The sequence below is a fragment of the Calliphora vicina genome, chromosome 2 (assembly GCF_958450345.1).
Source record: "Calliphora vicina chromosome 2, idCalVici1.1, whole genome shotgun sequence".
Lineage (NCBI taxonomy): Eukaryota > Metazoa > Arthropoda > Insecta > Diptera > Calliphoridae > Calliphora > Calliphora vicina.
This window is the reverse complement of record NC_088781.1, coordinates 55,235,262-55,252,127: the sequence shown is the minus strand read 5'-3', so window position 1 is coordinate 55,252,127 and position 16,866 is coordinate 55,235,262. Positions and strand designations below refer to the sequence as shown.

Genomic DNA, 16,866 nt, shown 5'->3' with positions numbered 1-16,866 from the left:
AACAACAGGAATTAATATATGACAACGTTCGGCCAAATGTTGCAATACTTGTTAAAAATTATTTAGAATAAAATGTGGTTGGGAAGTTTTGCCTCACCCGCCTTATAGTCCAGACCTTGCCCCGTTTGAATACTATTTGTTTTTATCGATACAGAATGCTCTCTCTGGGATACGCTTCACTTTGGAACAGAGTATCCGATATTGGCTTGATTCGTTATTGGCCTCAAAAGATGAGCAGTTCTTTTGGCTCGGAATACGTATGTTGCGAGAAAGGTGGAAAGGTCATGGCTAACATAGGCCAATACTTTAAATAAATTTATATTGTACAAATATTTCAAAATAAAAGCTACACATTTTTAACAATCCCGCATTTTTAAATCATACACTCAATATTTTGTTACGAAGTTGTATTAACGATTTTAATTTAACGGTCTGTAACGACTGCTAGCAACATTCATCATCATGTTTATAAACATGTCCATCAGTAGAAACTTCTACTTATCAACAATGTTGATAACACGCAGTTATTAACAGTGTTTGTAAGTATGGTAACATTAACGTTGAAGCTGCTAAAAGCTTTAGAAATAGAACATTCTAGCTTTGTCCGTTAGATAGACAATTCATGAAACCACTAGAAGATAACACTGTATATAAATAGTGGCAGCGGTTGCAGTCAGGTGAGTTTATCGTAGGTACTGTTAACTCTAACATCATTTGTATTACCAGTGAATTTTTGTAAATTATAAAGTGTGTAATATTAGTGTGTGTATTAAAAGAAAGTGACTACATAAATTGTTGTGTAAATCGTTAATTGAATAAGGTGTTGTTACAAATTTTAAATTACTAAATTGCTTTTATTTGCAGTCAAAAGTATCTGGTTTATTTAAAGGAAATAAACCACCGTTTTTAAAAGGTAAAAACGCAACAATATTAATATTTATGATGGTTTTATATTAATTTAAAAGTCATAATAAATTTCAACTTTGAGCAGTGTTTACCAGATATCCTGTTTATTATTTTGTAATTTCATTCTAAATTAGGATCACTGTTCTGATATCCCCGCAATAGAGGAATTGTTTAGAGTAATTGTTTAGAGTCCCACTATTATAGTTCTCCAAATATTAAATAATAAATATTTTAGTAGCAACAAACACTGTTCCGATCCGTTTATTTTTTGACAAAACAGCGGGCTAGTATCAAAATAATTTACACAGTTTGAAGACTGCCACACTTAGAGTTTTTTAGATATTCGAAAATAACTCTTTCTTTGGTATGGGAGGTGTCACGTCAATCCTAAAGATCACAAACATTTGCATCCGAATTATGTACAATGGTTTCAAAATATCTCACACCAAATATTGAGTATTAAACCATTATAATTCTTCATATACTATATTCAATATAACATATTTACATTATAATTATCATTTGAATGTCCTAATAATAGCTCTCACATTTATTATTCCAAGAAAGTAGGGAATTTTGGCTGTTATTCTTGCTAAATGTGTAATCTGTTGAATTCGATTTTGGAAACTTTCTTTCGTAATTTTCTTTCTATTACTTATGCAGCAATCTTCTTTAAATAGTCTGGGAAATATACAGGTTTTTTTGCAATGAAAATAGAAATATAGTATGATGTCATAATGGAAATAAAATGTTTGTGCGGTTTTCTCAGTTTCATTTTCTCATTTCAAGGACTTTTTCTACAGTAATGTCAAATAAGTATTTCAAAATAAATCGCCTAACAGGTATTTTAAATTTAAAACGCATTTGAAATATGGCCGGAAATCAAACAACAGTTAAATCAATTAATTTTCTATATCAATAACTTGTAAATATTCAAATTAATTGCAATACATATAAATGTTAGTTAATTAATTTAAGTATATTTTTTTTTTGTATTAAAGTAACCCCTCATGACACACACTTCCTCATCGATGATGATGGGCACCAGCTGTTCAATGGCAGACAATTTAGTATAAATAATAAAATTGTTATTTATAATTAAATTTTAATGGACTGAGGTGAGGAGCAGAATAAGGTTTGTGCGGCAATAACTAAACCGTAATGATTGGGTATACAGTGAGTGATAATGCAATGGAAACTTTTTTTAAAACAATATTCCGTAACTAAGACTAAAACTAATCTAACGTGAATCCACTTTGATGTTTTTGGATTCTAGTTTAATCTTCATAGTATTGCCACAACGTCCGAACATTTTGATATCAAAACAATAAGTACTTTATTAATAAGAAGAAGAAAATAGTATCAGACTAGGGTTCTAAGCTGAAACAAAAAGTCGACTTTTCGACCTTTCGACTTTTTCCGTTTTTTAAAAAGTCGACTTTTCGAACTTTCGACTTTTGGTAGTTTATGAAAAATCGACTTTTCGAATTTTTAGTTAATCGACTTTTCGACTTTTTTCGACTATTTTCGACTTTCCGACTTTTTTTAACTTTTAACCATTTCTTGTAAAAAATACATGGTTTCTACATTTATTGATGCGCCTTTTGTAATGTTTAGCAATAAAAATTAAATTTATCTAGGCGATAATAGTTAGAATAATGTAAGAATTTTGTGTAGAAAAAAGCTTTATTTTATAAACATTTATTTATTATTTACATATATTAGCATACACTACAAAAAATGCAAGTGCAATATTTTTTTTAACAATCTAAAAAGTCGACTTTTATCGACTATTTTCGACTATTCGACTTTTGAGATAACATAATCGAGTGTTCGACTTTTTTCCAACCAAAAAGTCGATTTCGACTTTTCGACTTTTTTCAGGAAATAGACGATTGTTCGAACAATCGACTTATAGAACCCTATAGCAGACTGTGTGTATTGAGAAAATAAATTGGAAACATTTTGAAAAATCAAAGTTTCTTAAACGACTATCCAAAAACTAAATTCGTAGATTAAACTTAATTTAATCTCCAATCTTCAAGTCAAAAACTCGCCCTAAAAGGGTCAGACAATTTTTGAAAAAATTAAACCTAAGATTCTATTGTTTTCCCATCATCATAATAAACTTCTTAGTTTTTTTTTTATATTTTCAGAATTATTTTGTTGTGAAATAGACATAGTAAAAATATAATCAATTTCTTAAGAGCTTTTAGTTGAATATTGAAAATTGTTTCCATTGTATTGTCACTCACTGTATTATTTTATTTATTTAATCTGTTATACTTTTAAAATTTAACTTCTATTGACCCCCAAACAAAAGTTCTATCGGAATAAATGCTTATCGCTAATAAATCTCTTAAATAATTCGTTAACGATATGAAAACTTGAATCACCTAATTTTGATATTATACAAAGCGACACACTATTATTGTATAATGCATATTTTGATAACATTATCTAAAAATAGATTATAGTTTTTAAGTGTTTCATAATAGTCAACCAAAATACATATCGTGCAATATAATAACAGTGCAATTTAATGGCTTAAAGTTTCTAGTTTATCAAAAAACTATAAAACATTTTTAAAAATTCGTTTACCTATTTATTTGATTATTAACATCTTATTTAAACATTTCGAGGAAAATCTAAATTAGTTATACTCATAGCTTCGATTTAACTAATTCAATTTAAGTTTAATTCTCTAAAATAATAATTCAGAATTAAAAAAAAAAAAGTTGGAACTTGTTCTGATGAAACCCGTTCTAGAACTAGTGATATTGGCTAACTGACTCAGTTATAACAAGATATCAGGCAGGGATATTCGTATATATACTGATAGTCAATCCGCAATAAAATCTCTGACAGGTGTGTATACAACATTGAACTTAGTCCAGGAATTCCGGGCATTCTTAAATAGGATGGCGAGACATTCAACAGTCGTGCTCATGTGTGTACGTGGACATGGAGATATTTCGGGCAACTGTGTTGCTAATGTTTTGGCGAAAAAAGTCGCCTTCCTTTGTGGGATCCCACTATCTAATTGCAAGCTACAAATTAGTAACTTTTACAAGATGGGGATGTGAACCCACCTGTACGATAACCAGAATTATATGGCCCCGACTAAACCCAGGGATGGGTTATTAGACCCTGGAACATGAATTGGCTAGTTTACACGGTTACTAAACCTATATTATGGTAGAGGGCATAATATACTCTTTGAAAGGGTATTAAGAAGCATGGCAATCCTGATAACAGCAGCATTGCGAACTACAGCGACGTAGTCGTGGACACAGGGACAATGAGGGCAATTGTATTGCTGATTACTTGGCGGGAATAGGAGCCTTGATGTCGGAGACTGATACATAACGCATATTGCGAACTTTCCCAAGCAAGGTGGGGTAATGAATCCACTTGTGCCATTACGAGGATGATAAACACACGTCGTATCTACTTCGACTACAACGAATACGACTCAGCAACATGGTGGCGATGATCACCGGGCACTGCACTTTCAGTACTCATGCCGCAAGTCTTGGGTTACCTTATCACGACTTCTGCAGAAGTTGTCAGAATGAGGAAGAAACCATCCTCCACTTCTTTTGTGGTGAGAGCGATCCTTCCGGGTTATCTGTGAAGGAACTAAGGTACATAGACGCCTTTATCAGAGAAAGCAGATGGTTGATAAAACCGAACATGCAAATTGCACCTCTTAGGGACCTATCAACTATACCATGATGGTCTGCGTTAGTTGAATTCTTTGAATTCTCAACCTCTTCTCCTCCTATTTCAATCTAAACTCTACTCTTGCAAATTTTCTTTTTAACTCAATCTATAGACTTCCCTTTTCTCCAACTTCTTTCAGTTTTCATTTACTCTTCAGATATCACAAAGATTACGATTATTGGACCCAAGTGAGCTGTACGAGACGAAGGTTTTGGACGGCTGCCTGATTACTATATCATACCAAAAAGGAGAATGATCTTATTTGTCATTGCCCGGCATTTGGAAATCTACGCATCAAGTTTCTGGGACATCATTTCTCATCATTCTTTTTGAGATTTCGGATATTGAGTGCATTAATGCCTTTATTAGGAATAGCAATTGGCATACTATTCTGATACAAATGATTGATGCATACTATTCATCTCACCTCTCTTCTTCTCACCTCCTTCCTCTTTTCATCTTCTACTCCTTTATTCTATCTGTCTTTCCCTTTCTCTTTTCTTCACTATCCGGCCTTCTATTATTTATATTTTCAGGTAACACAAAGGGACCTACTGTTTGGACCCAAGTGAGCTGATCTCTCTACCATGCTCTCTCTGATATGCGGCTGCCTGTTAACCTAACCTAGACCAGTCTCATTTTCCCTGCAGCTAACAGTTAGAAAACTAATTTCCAATTTTAAACTATCTTGCTATTAATTGATCATGTCTTGGAATAGTTTTAAGAGATCTTTCTTTCAAATTTTTGAAGCAGCTGATTTATTAAATAAATATTTATCACAGATAGTTGTTGGCTTCAAATCAGCATTAAAATCGTTTATTGTTTTGATTGTTTGGAATCTAGCCATTTTTAATAACTATTAATATTGAATGAAGTCACGGTTAAAAATTATGATATTAGCTTATTGCTGAAGTTTAAAAGTTTCCATTATTTGTCCAATACTAGGAAGTATAACCACATTCTATAAATGTATTTTTGTTAAACTTGAATTATTAAAAATGCTGAAATTTACTATAATTATATTTTAATAGCAAATCTAATAAATTAAAATTTATCTTAGAAATATGAAAGTACGGAATAACACATCCAATATTTGGATATGTTATAAATCGAATTACAAAAAAATCCCCTATATTTTTGGTGGTGGGTATTAAACAGGTGTTGGATTTTTTATTAAAATTGTAATGTTTAAGTGAAAAAAAAACTGAGATGTATTAATTAAGTCAGTACTTAAACGGTTCTGAGTAATATCGAAAATTAAAAAAGATATCGCAATTTTAAATACTAAATGATTTGCAATTTCATTACATGGACTATTATAACATGCACACAGTCAAATCATTATTTTTATTTGTTGAATATATTTCATTTGTTATTTCCGTTTAGAAAGCTTTAATTATTTCACATTCTTTTAATTGTAGGTAATTTCCACTAACTTATTTATTATAAACACCAACGAAATCCATCAAGAGTCGTACAACATTACAGCATTTCTTATAAATTGGTCAAATAATTACAAATACATGTATTTTAAATGTTGTTCTATAGGTGATAATAAATATTTAATTGATGTAGGTCTTTAATTATTTAATTGTTTGTTTCTATTAAAATTGTTATTAGAAAAATCAATATTTAATAGCTATTTATTTATCTAAACTTAACATTGAAATCCCACTTAATTGCGAAGGCTAAAATATTTACACCAAACTAATTAATCAGGGTTATTGTAGAGAAATTTAAAAAATTTTAGCTACTGTATTGAAGAATTTTGCAATTATAACCTAACAAAATCGTTTAGATTTTGTACTCAGAATAATTTAACAAACAATATAAAACGAAAAGGAATGAATAAAATAAAAAGATTTGGAATTTTCCAATTATTTATTAAATTATTTGCAAGATGGATTCTTACCAATAAGGAGTAGTACACAGTTGTAAATTAGATTTGTATCTCTAGCCGAAAAGAAATATTTGCGACTCTTTACGTTTAATTTCGAAGTTAGTCCTTTAATACAAAGTTGTCATATTCTTACAAAATTGTCAGAAAATGTTTAATAAATGGTTAACAACCATATGTTTCAACATAAGTTCTTATGGTTGTGTTAACCATTTTCTGAGCATGTTTCTGACAATCTGACAACAGTGTATACGTAGCTTTAATGACAAGTGGATGTATACTGCAACACATAGCATTCTGCATTAATATATATTGAGAATAAATAGGAATTGCAGGGAAATTAGGAAAATCGCTAAGTGTTGTTTTTGGCGTAATGTCCTACCGAATTAGGACTTTTTCTCATAAATATTTGAAATAACAAATACAAATACCAAGAACCAATTTAAGAACTTAATTAAATGCATAAAAATACGGTCCATAATTCAAGATAGACTATATATAAGAATTAGAAAAACAAAAAGAAAATCCAGTGTTAAAAACGTAATTACAGTGTAACGAACAAATTTACGTATCTACATATGTATAATTACATGACGCGTGTTTAATTGACGGGCATTTACATGAATGTATGTATATGAACTGGCAAGTAAAAATGCAATATGTAAAGAAAATTACATGACATTGAAATATGCGAATACAAATGCTCAATTAAAAACAATTGATGTTTTATTTATAAAAATTAATATAATAAAATAGGTTAAAATCTTATTTCGCAATCTAATGTGATATTGCGTATTGTTGCCCTACATAGTGCAGTTTAGCACTGTCATCAAACATGCGATTTTGTTATGCTCTTCATCGTCATTTTTACAATTTTTCATTAGCAATCCTATATATTGGAGTGGATATTCTGGATAACTTATAGATGCTCCTACGAACGGACTTACTATATTTGAAGGTTATAATAAACATGAATTGTGGAAAAACTTAGAGATTTGGCACTTCATAGCTTTGGAAATGAGTAATTACTACGAATCGGAGATGTGAGCATCTTTTAACAATGTAAATAACATTGTTTAATAAAGAATTTTGCGTTGTAAAATTAAAATGAATTTCAGAGTAGAACATTTTTACTTACAAATGTCAAATTTTCCATGACTCTGGCGTATAAGGCAGGCGGAATTTAGCCGATGGCCTGGATTATATTGGCAATGAGGGCCGCTGTGGTTTGTGGATTTTTCGCATATACCTGCAACTTCAGAAAATCCCACAAAAAAATCTAAAAAGTCACCTCCACGTGAGATAACCATGCCCTTAAATTGATCGTGCAGAATGTTCAATGTGGTAGGAGCAGTTGAAACCACATGTTGTTTGGGTCCACATAATTTAACTTAGACCAAAAGAAGTTGGAAATCAACGAAGACATCGCACATAGTTGACGCGGATGACCTGACATATGGACCTATGACGCCGCCAGTCCAAAATCCACACCAAACAGTGACTTTTTCGGGATGTATTGATCGCTTTTGGATCTCATGTGGATTGGTATCCTGCCAAATTAAAAAAAATTTAGATTGTTAACGTTCTCATTCATACAAAAATGGTACTGATTATTTCAAATGGACGAAGAGCGCGGAACGTTACCCGAATACCCATTTTGATAAAACAATTTCATCATTTGCAAGAGTTTTTGATCGCTATATCCGTCTATGATGATTTTACAAAACAAACTGAATAAAATACAGCGAATTCGGCAGATGTAGCTTTAACAATATGGTCGCTATCAACTGTCAAAGTTCGGAAGTTCTTATGGGAAGACCCTGCTAATATTTAACAACCAAAATAATAAACGATTTAATGCAGTAGTTTTAAAAATTATAAGAAAAATATTCGTTAGAAAGTTACTGTAAAAACTCAACATTTGGATGGAAGACTCCCAAAAAAGATAATTTATAGCAATAGAGTTTAAGAATTTACCAAAAATTAAACCCCGGAAGGTTATTAATAATCTAAAATAAAATATTAGTTCTAGAACTGTAAGCCTCAGGGCAAATTAAGCGAAAAAACCTCTTATATTTAAACTGATCGAGACAGAAGTGGAATACTGTTCTCATTTCGAATGAATCCAGATATAATTTCAGAGGCAGTGATGGGAGAATACTTGAAAGACGACCCCAAGTGCACAAATAAAACAGTCAAGTAATATTATGGAGTGGGGCTGTTTTCCAAAGCAAGGTATGGGTCCAATTAATATAAAAAATATACGATTATTGGATACAGATCTATTTTAATAGATGTCATGTACTCTGAGGAAAATATGTCCCTAGTTTGAATATTCCAGCATGACACTTCTAAGGTTTTAACCAGTGGTACGTGGTTTGAAGTGGCCTATCACATCTCCAGATCTCAATCTCATAGAAAACCTATTGAAAATTATGGATAGCAAAATACGGACACAAAATTATACCACGAGGGAAGTTTTTCCAGGAAACGAATTAATATTTAATTGGTTCAATATATCCAACAAAATGCTAAGAACTAAAAGGGGTTTGGACAAATGAAACCCAAGTTTCCATTATTTTGTCAATGCTAGTGTTCCTACTAGGGTGATCGATTCTTCGACATTTTTAGAAACCGGTTTTCGGTTTCTTCGAAAACTGGTAATTTAATATAAACCGGTTTCGGTTTGGTTTTTTTTATAATAACCGTTTAACCGGTTTTTTGGAAAAATATTAAAACGCCTAGAAATAAGAAGAAAAAAAGTTTTATTTATTAAAATGATAGTGATTACTTCTTTTATCCTTCACAATGTTTTCGGTTCAAATTTGATGTGTGTGAAGTTAAATTCGAATTTAACTAGCACAGACAAAAACCACATTTTTAACATTGATCATTTTACAGTCAACATAGCACTGTTAAGCACTTAACAGTCATCATAAATAAATTGTAGTACATGAAATATATCTGAAATATGTATCTGAAATAATTTCAGAACTATAAAAAATAAAAAAAATAATAAAAAAATAAATTTCTGACGTGAAATAAAAGTAAGATAGTAAGAATTAATATTGGAATTTAAATAAAATTGAGTTTTTTGAAAACAAAAGCTGGAGAGGATTAGTGACCATTTTGGGAACTGGGTGAAAGGTTCGCATACTACACTATATAGAAATGTTGGTGCAATGAGCACTTGTTGGAACTGTTATAGTGGGATACCTGAAATAATCTTGGGATTTGAGAAAACTTAAGTTTTTTAAAAAAAAAGCTCGAGATGATTTGTGACCATTTTGGAAACTGGGTGAATGGTTCGCATACTATACTATATGGAAGTGTTGGTGCAAGGAGCACTTGTTGGAACTGTGGTAGTGGGATATCTGAAATAATCTTGGGATTTGAGAAAATTTGATTTGAAAAATAGTATTTTTTTGAAAAATTTTCTGGAGAGGATTTTTGTCCATTTTGGGAATTGTGTGGAAGGTTCGCATATTACACTATATAGATATGGTGGACCAAGAGGTACTTGTTGGAACTGTGGTAGTGGGATATCTGATATAATCTTGGGATTTGAGAAATTTCGACTTGAATAATTTTATTTTTTTTTTGAAAAATTTTCTGGAGAGGATTTTTGTCCATTTTGGGAATAGGTTCGCATATTACACTATATAGATATGGTGGTCCAAGATGTACTTGTTGGAACTGTGGTAGTGGGATATATGAAATAATCTTGGGATTTGAGAAATTTCGACTTTAAAAATTTAATTTTTTTAAAAATTTTCTGGAGAGGACTTTTGTCCATTTTGGGAATTGTGTGGAAGGTTCGCATATTACACTATATAGATATGGTGGAGCAAGAGGTACTTGTTGGAACTGTGGTAGTGGGATATCTGAAATAATCTTGGGATTTGAGAAATTTTGACTTGAAAAATGTAATATTGCTGGAGAGGATTAGTGTCCATTTTGGGAATTGTGTGGAAGGTTCGCATATTACACTATATAGATATGGTGGTCCAAGAGGTACTTGTTGGAACTGTGGTAGTGGGATATCTGAAATAATCTTGGGATTTGAGAAATTTCGACATGAATAATTTTATTTTTTTTTTTGAAAAATTTTCTGTAGAGGAGTTTTGTCCATTTTGGGAATTGTGGGGAAGGTTCGCATATTACACTATATAGATATGGTGGTCCAAGAGGTACTTGTTGGAACTGTATTAATGGGATATCTGAAATAATCTTGGGATTTGAGAAATTTTGACTTGAAAAATGTAATATTGCTGGAGAGGATTAGTGTCCATTTTGGGAATTGTGTGGAAAGTTCGCATATTACACTATATAGATATGGTGGACCAAGAGGTACTTATTGGAACTGTGGTAGTGGGATATCTGAAATAATCTTGGGATTTGAGAAATTTCGACTTGAATAATTTAATTTTTTTTTTGAAAAATTTTCTGGAGAAGATTAGTGTCCATTTTGGGAATTGTGTGGAAGGTTCGCATATTACACTATATAGATATGGTGGACCAAGAGGTACTTGTTGGAACTGTTTTAGTGGGATATCTGAAATAATCTTGGGATTTGAGAAATTTCGACTTGAAATTTTTTTTTTTTTTTTTGAAACATTTTCTGGAGATGACTTTTGTCCATTTTGGGAATTGTGAATAATATAGTGTAATATGCGAACCTTCCACACAATTCCCAAAATGGACAAAAGTCCTCTCCAGAAAATGTTTAAAAAAAAAAAAAAAATTTCAAGTCGAAATTTCTCAAATCCCAAGATTATTTCAGATATCCCATTAATACAGTTCCAACAAGTACCTCTTGGACCACCATATCTATATAGTGTAATATGCGAACCTTCCACACAATTCCCAAAATGGACAAAAATCCTCTCTATAAAATTTTTAAAAAAATTTTATTTTTCAAGTCGAAATTTCTCAAATCCCAAGATTATTTCAGATGTCCCACTAATACAGTTCCAACAGGTACCTCTTGGACCACCATATCTATATAGTGTAATATGCGAACCTTCCACACAATTCCCAAAATGGACAAAAATCCTCTCCAGAAAATTTTTCAAAAAATAACATTTTCAAGTCGAAATTTCTCAAATCCCAAGATTATTTCAGATATCCCACTATTAAAGTTCCAACAAGTACCTCTTGGACCACCATATCTATATAGTGTAATATGCGAACCTTCCACACAATTCCCAAAATGGACACTAATCCTCTCCAGCAATATTACATTTTTCAAGTCAAAATTTCTCAAATCCCAAGATTATTTCAGATATCCCACTACCACAGTTCCAACAAGTACCTCTTGGACCACCATATCTATATAGTGTAATATGCGAACCTTCCACACAATTCCCAAAATGGACAAAACTCCTCTACAGAAAATTTTTCAAAAAAAAAATAAAATTATTCATGTCGAAATTTCTCAAATCCCAAGATTATTTCAGGTATCCCACTATAACAGTTCCAACAAGTGCTCATTGCACCAACATTTCTATATAGTGTAGTATGCGAACCTTTCACCCAGTTCCCAAAATGGTCACTAATCCTCTCCAACTTTTGTTTTCAAAAAACTCAATTTTATTTAAATTCCAATATTAATTCTTACTATCTTACTTTTATTTCACGTCAGAAATTTATTTTTTATTATTTATAGTTCTGAAATTATTTCAGATACATATTTCAGATATATTTCATGTACTACAATTTATTTATGATGAATGTTAAGTGCTTAACAGTGCTATGTTGACTGTAAAATGATCAATGTTAAAAAATGTGGTTTTTGTCTGTGCTAGTTAAATTCGAATTTAACTTCACACACATTCAAATTTGACCCATTTTGAAATTAATATTTAATTTTTTCTAAAAGTGAGTGGTTGATATTTTATGAATTTTATTTAATTTCAAATCTCAACAACTACGTTAGGTTTTTAGAAAAACAAATTGGCAAAAAAAATATCTATGAACTTAAGGACTTTTGTTATAGACAATTAAGTTATAAGGCTTTGGTGGCACTACAATATATCTATACGATTTAATTTGAAACATTACAGCTTATAAGGATATTCACATTTAGAAAATATAATGAATGAATAATATTGGAAAAAGTACAAGAAATTAGAAACCCTAGTCAATACCATAACAATGAATAATTTTCAGTTTGTTTTCTACTTTCAGCATATAATTAATTATGTTCTTATTTGTTATGTAAATGTACATAAGTATATATCAAAGAAATACTAAAAAAATACAAATTACTTTTTAATTTGTCTGGATTGGGATCTATTAATTAAATATTTGGAAAAGTTTCCATTGTATCAACCACAGCAGTGGTACTAAGCAGTGCACTTTGAGGCAATTTAATTTTAGGCTTTGGGGCTTTTTTATTTTCCATTATATTGATATCAAATGTTTGACTTTTCAGAAAGTCACAGGACATCATATATATTTCATTAAATATTTATACATATTACTAAACCCCTGTCTATACTTGACAAATATTTATTATAACAATTAATGACGCTTGTTGACAAGACAAAGTTGTCTGAACAAAACAACTAGCAATTTTGTCATAACGATGCAAGAATACTAATAATAAATGGGGACCATACCTGAATTCTATCTTGATAACCATTTTAACGTTTATCATGATAAAAATGTATTAGGTATAGACAGGGGGTTATAAATTATAATCTATTATGTACATATGTATATATTTTAATTGTCTTTTATAATTTATGATTTTGTTAAAAATGTATTGATTCTTCAAAAGTCCACTACAGACCTCAAATGTTTATGATTTTGTGAATTCTTTGAAATAGCGGCCTTCAATTCAGCAAAGCACCACAACAAACTGAAATGACATCTTCAAACTTCATTTTCAAATCACTACAAAAACGCACAAACTTGTTTTTCAGCATAAGCTACTCCAAAAACCGGAAAACTAATTCTTCCGACTTCTACACGATCAGGCTAAACAAACGTTATAAGTACTCCCACAAAGTCGTTGGAAATTTACAATAATTTGCACAGATTTTACGAGTGAATGAATGTCAAACTGGAAAAATACTATAATACGTTGTAGTAGTTGTCAATTTTATTATGAAAAATGTCGATCAAATTAGATCTAGTAAACAAACTGACGTACATACGTTATTTGTTTATTGCGTTTGTGTAAAATAACAAACTCTAAATATTTGTTTAAAAACAAAAAACCAGTTTATATTTTTATATGTTTTTTTCTTCGAGTTAATACAAAACAAATCAAACTAATTTATATTAATTACACTGGATTTTTATATTTATGTATAATTAATTAAATATCATTTGATATTTACGAGGATTTTTAACAAAGAGATTTTGGGTTTTGAGGTGAAAGGGCATAATAAACTGGTATTGTATTAAGAATATTCTTTTAATAGCCTCAAATTATATATCTGCTTTAAGTGAATTATAATATTGAAAACAAATACAGCATTGCAATTAATAACATTTTATTATTTTATAATTTTTTTAACTTTTTGGGTTTTAACAAATAAATTTTTGCACAGTGTTGAGGGTAAATATTTTGTTGGAGAATTTTAATATGCATGGAAAAGGAACAAAATGGAATTATATATTTGGGGGATTCAAACGGTCTGCTATTAGGTTATACATAATGTTCTAATATTTCACAAATCGGCGGCTCGGCTTAACCGACTTTTAGGCGTTCGGCGCAGGTCTCTGCGGGTTGGTTACGATAACACAATAAACATACTTACATATAATAAAATGTACTACTTAATCTCGAATAAGAAAATTATAATCAGTTTTACTCAATATCGAATGCGGTAATTCGGCCTCAGGACATATTGCTTTTATAAGTTTGTATTGTTTATTGCTATTTTTAGATTATACATATTTTAAAGGAGAATTTTGAAATAAAAACAAAAAGAACAATAAAACAATAAATAAAAATTTTTAATATTTTTAGGTAAACAAAAAAAAAATTTTTTGCGAAGTTGTTTTTTTTAATTTTTTGGAAAAAAAAATTTTCCAATTGTTTGTTTTAAATTTTAAACAAATATTATAGCTTTTTTCAATATTTTTTTTTAATATTTAGCGAAAAAAAAACTTCGAGTTAAAAATATTTTTTCCGATTTTGACTTATTGTAGATCCAACTTACTTTGGTCTTATATACGTCGTTGCAAAGGTCTGTGAAATATCTATTATTAGATATCTATATTGTCTATATTAATGACTTAGTAATCCAGATATAGTAGGTCAAAAAACGATGTTGTCCTGGTTTTTTCCTTATATATCAGCCATTTGTGGACCGATTTTCTCGATTTTAAATAGCAACCCTTCTCTCGAAGGTGAATGGTATAAAAATAGGCATTTTGTTTGTGTAAAACTATAATGAGCTTGTCAAAAACAGCTGATTACAATACCAAGCCAAACGTACATTTCAAGGCGAATTCACAATAAAGTGGTGTCGAAAGCACAGCTGATCACTTGTTTAGAGGTTCAAGCTGTCAAATTCACTAAAGTTTGTTGTTGCGAATACCACAACAAACCCAAAAGAAACAATAACAAAAGGCAGACTTTGACAGCGCCAGCCAAGGCGAATTTATACAATTTTTTTTTGCTTTTTGGTTCTAACAACTGTCAAAGCTTATTTTTATATTTAAATATCTACATATTCTAAGCTTATTAACAAAATATTTATTGTTTACATAAATAAGTAAAGCCCTTAATATAGTGTAGATAATTGAATAGTGACAATTATCTACACTATATTAAGTTTAAATAATTATTTGTTTTTGGTTTTTTGACATTTGTTAAGACCAATCGTTGTTTTTGTAGAACTGACACCACCTTGTATAAACTCGCCTTGGCGCCAGCCAACATAAACAAAAATTTTGACAAGCTCACGCCAATTTTCTCAATATCTGGTTATCGTTTTTCATAAAGGTTTTTGCCTAATTTTGTACGGATGGAAAACATAAAATATAATTTAAAAAATAGCAATAGACAATACAAACTTAAAATTGCAATATATCCTGATATTGACCTGATCTTTTAAAACGGAGTATTTCACTGGATGTTACGACTCAATATTAACCCTTTATGTGCGATTATGTTTACGTGAATCGCCGTTTTGGGATGTCAATTTCACTTAATTACAATGTAGCTATCGAAATTACAAACGATATTTTACATGAGCCCTGAATGGTACATAATTATTTAAGGAAATTTCATGATTTTGAATTTGAATTTGTTGATAAATCTTAATACTCTTAACAAAATATGAGAAACGATAAATTTTTACAGCCTTAATTAAAAACTAACTTAGTTTACTTGATTCTTAGTTTAATAATAATTTAATAAAAAAACTAAACTCACCGTATATTGAAACTTTATTTAGCTTCAAGCGTTTCGAATAATGTTACACAAATATATTATACTTGTAATTTAAATTTCAACACTTTATTAAATTCTTTTAATTTTACCTTCACTTCAAAACACTTATGTATGTATTTTCTTTTATTTTTTAATAATATTTTTTCGAAATCTTTGTTTTAACAATAAATTTCTATGAATTTAAAATTTTTTCCCCAGCTATAAGTATTAATTAATTAATTACACTTTCAAACAGTTGCTTTAATTTCTCAATAAATTAATATATTTATTTTCTTATTATTTCTTTATCTATTAAGCTAGAATTTATTTAAAACAAATTATTTTTTCTCCCCACAATTTGAATTTATATTAATTTTTTATTATTTATCAGAAATTATTTCAGTTTACCGCTTTTCAATTTACGAAGTCACTCACTCACGACCGTTTAACTCGAAGCTTTTGCAAAGACTGTTTTAAAATATTGTTTTGAACAAATATTTTGAAGCCACTGGTTGCTGGTTTATAATTGTTGTTGCTTATTTTGTTTTTATACATACATATGTATTTATTTTTTATTGTATAAAAAAAAAATCCAAGCGGCAAAAACAGTTTTTTAATTTAGAATCATTTTAATCTAAATAAACGCAACAACAGCAATAACTAATTATGAAATATTATATATTAGTATATTAATTTATTTACAATAATATTCTTTTTTTAGTTTAAGTTTAACGTACGTTTAATTTCGTTAATAATTAGCAAATTGATTACGGAACATTTAACAGTACATTTGATTAGAGATGATAAAATAATCAGTAGAATTTATCGATTGTGAGTGAGGGTAATCGATACTAATGTTAATCACTAACAGGGAGGGATGATAGCATAATTATAAGGCTCTATTAGTTGATTGTTCGGATAATCAATTTTTTGCTGAAAAAAA

At 29.9% G+C, this 16,866-nt stretch overlaps 1 protein-coding gene across 1 annotated transcript in view; it reads right to left on the bottom strand.

Moving 5' to 3' along the window:
* LOC135951797 (ATP-binding cassette sub-family G member 1) overlaps positions 1–16,378 on the bottom strand; it is an 80,458-nt gene extending 64,080 nt beyond the window's left edge. Inside the window, exon 1 of the mRNA XM_065501521.1 lies at positions 15,927–16,378. The gene's annotated coding sequence lies outside the window, so the exon portion shown is untranslated. The remainder of the gene's footprint in view (positions 1–15,926) is intronic.
* Between the last annotated feature and the right edge of the window lie 488 nt (positions 16,379–16,866).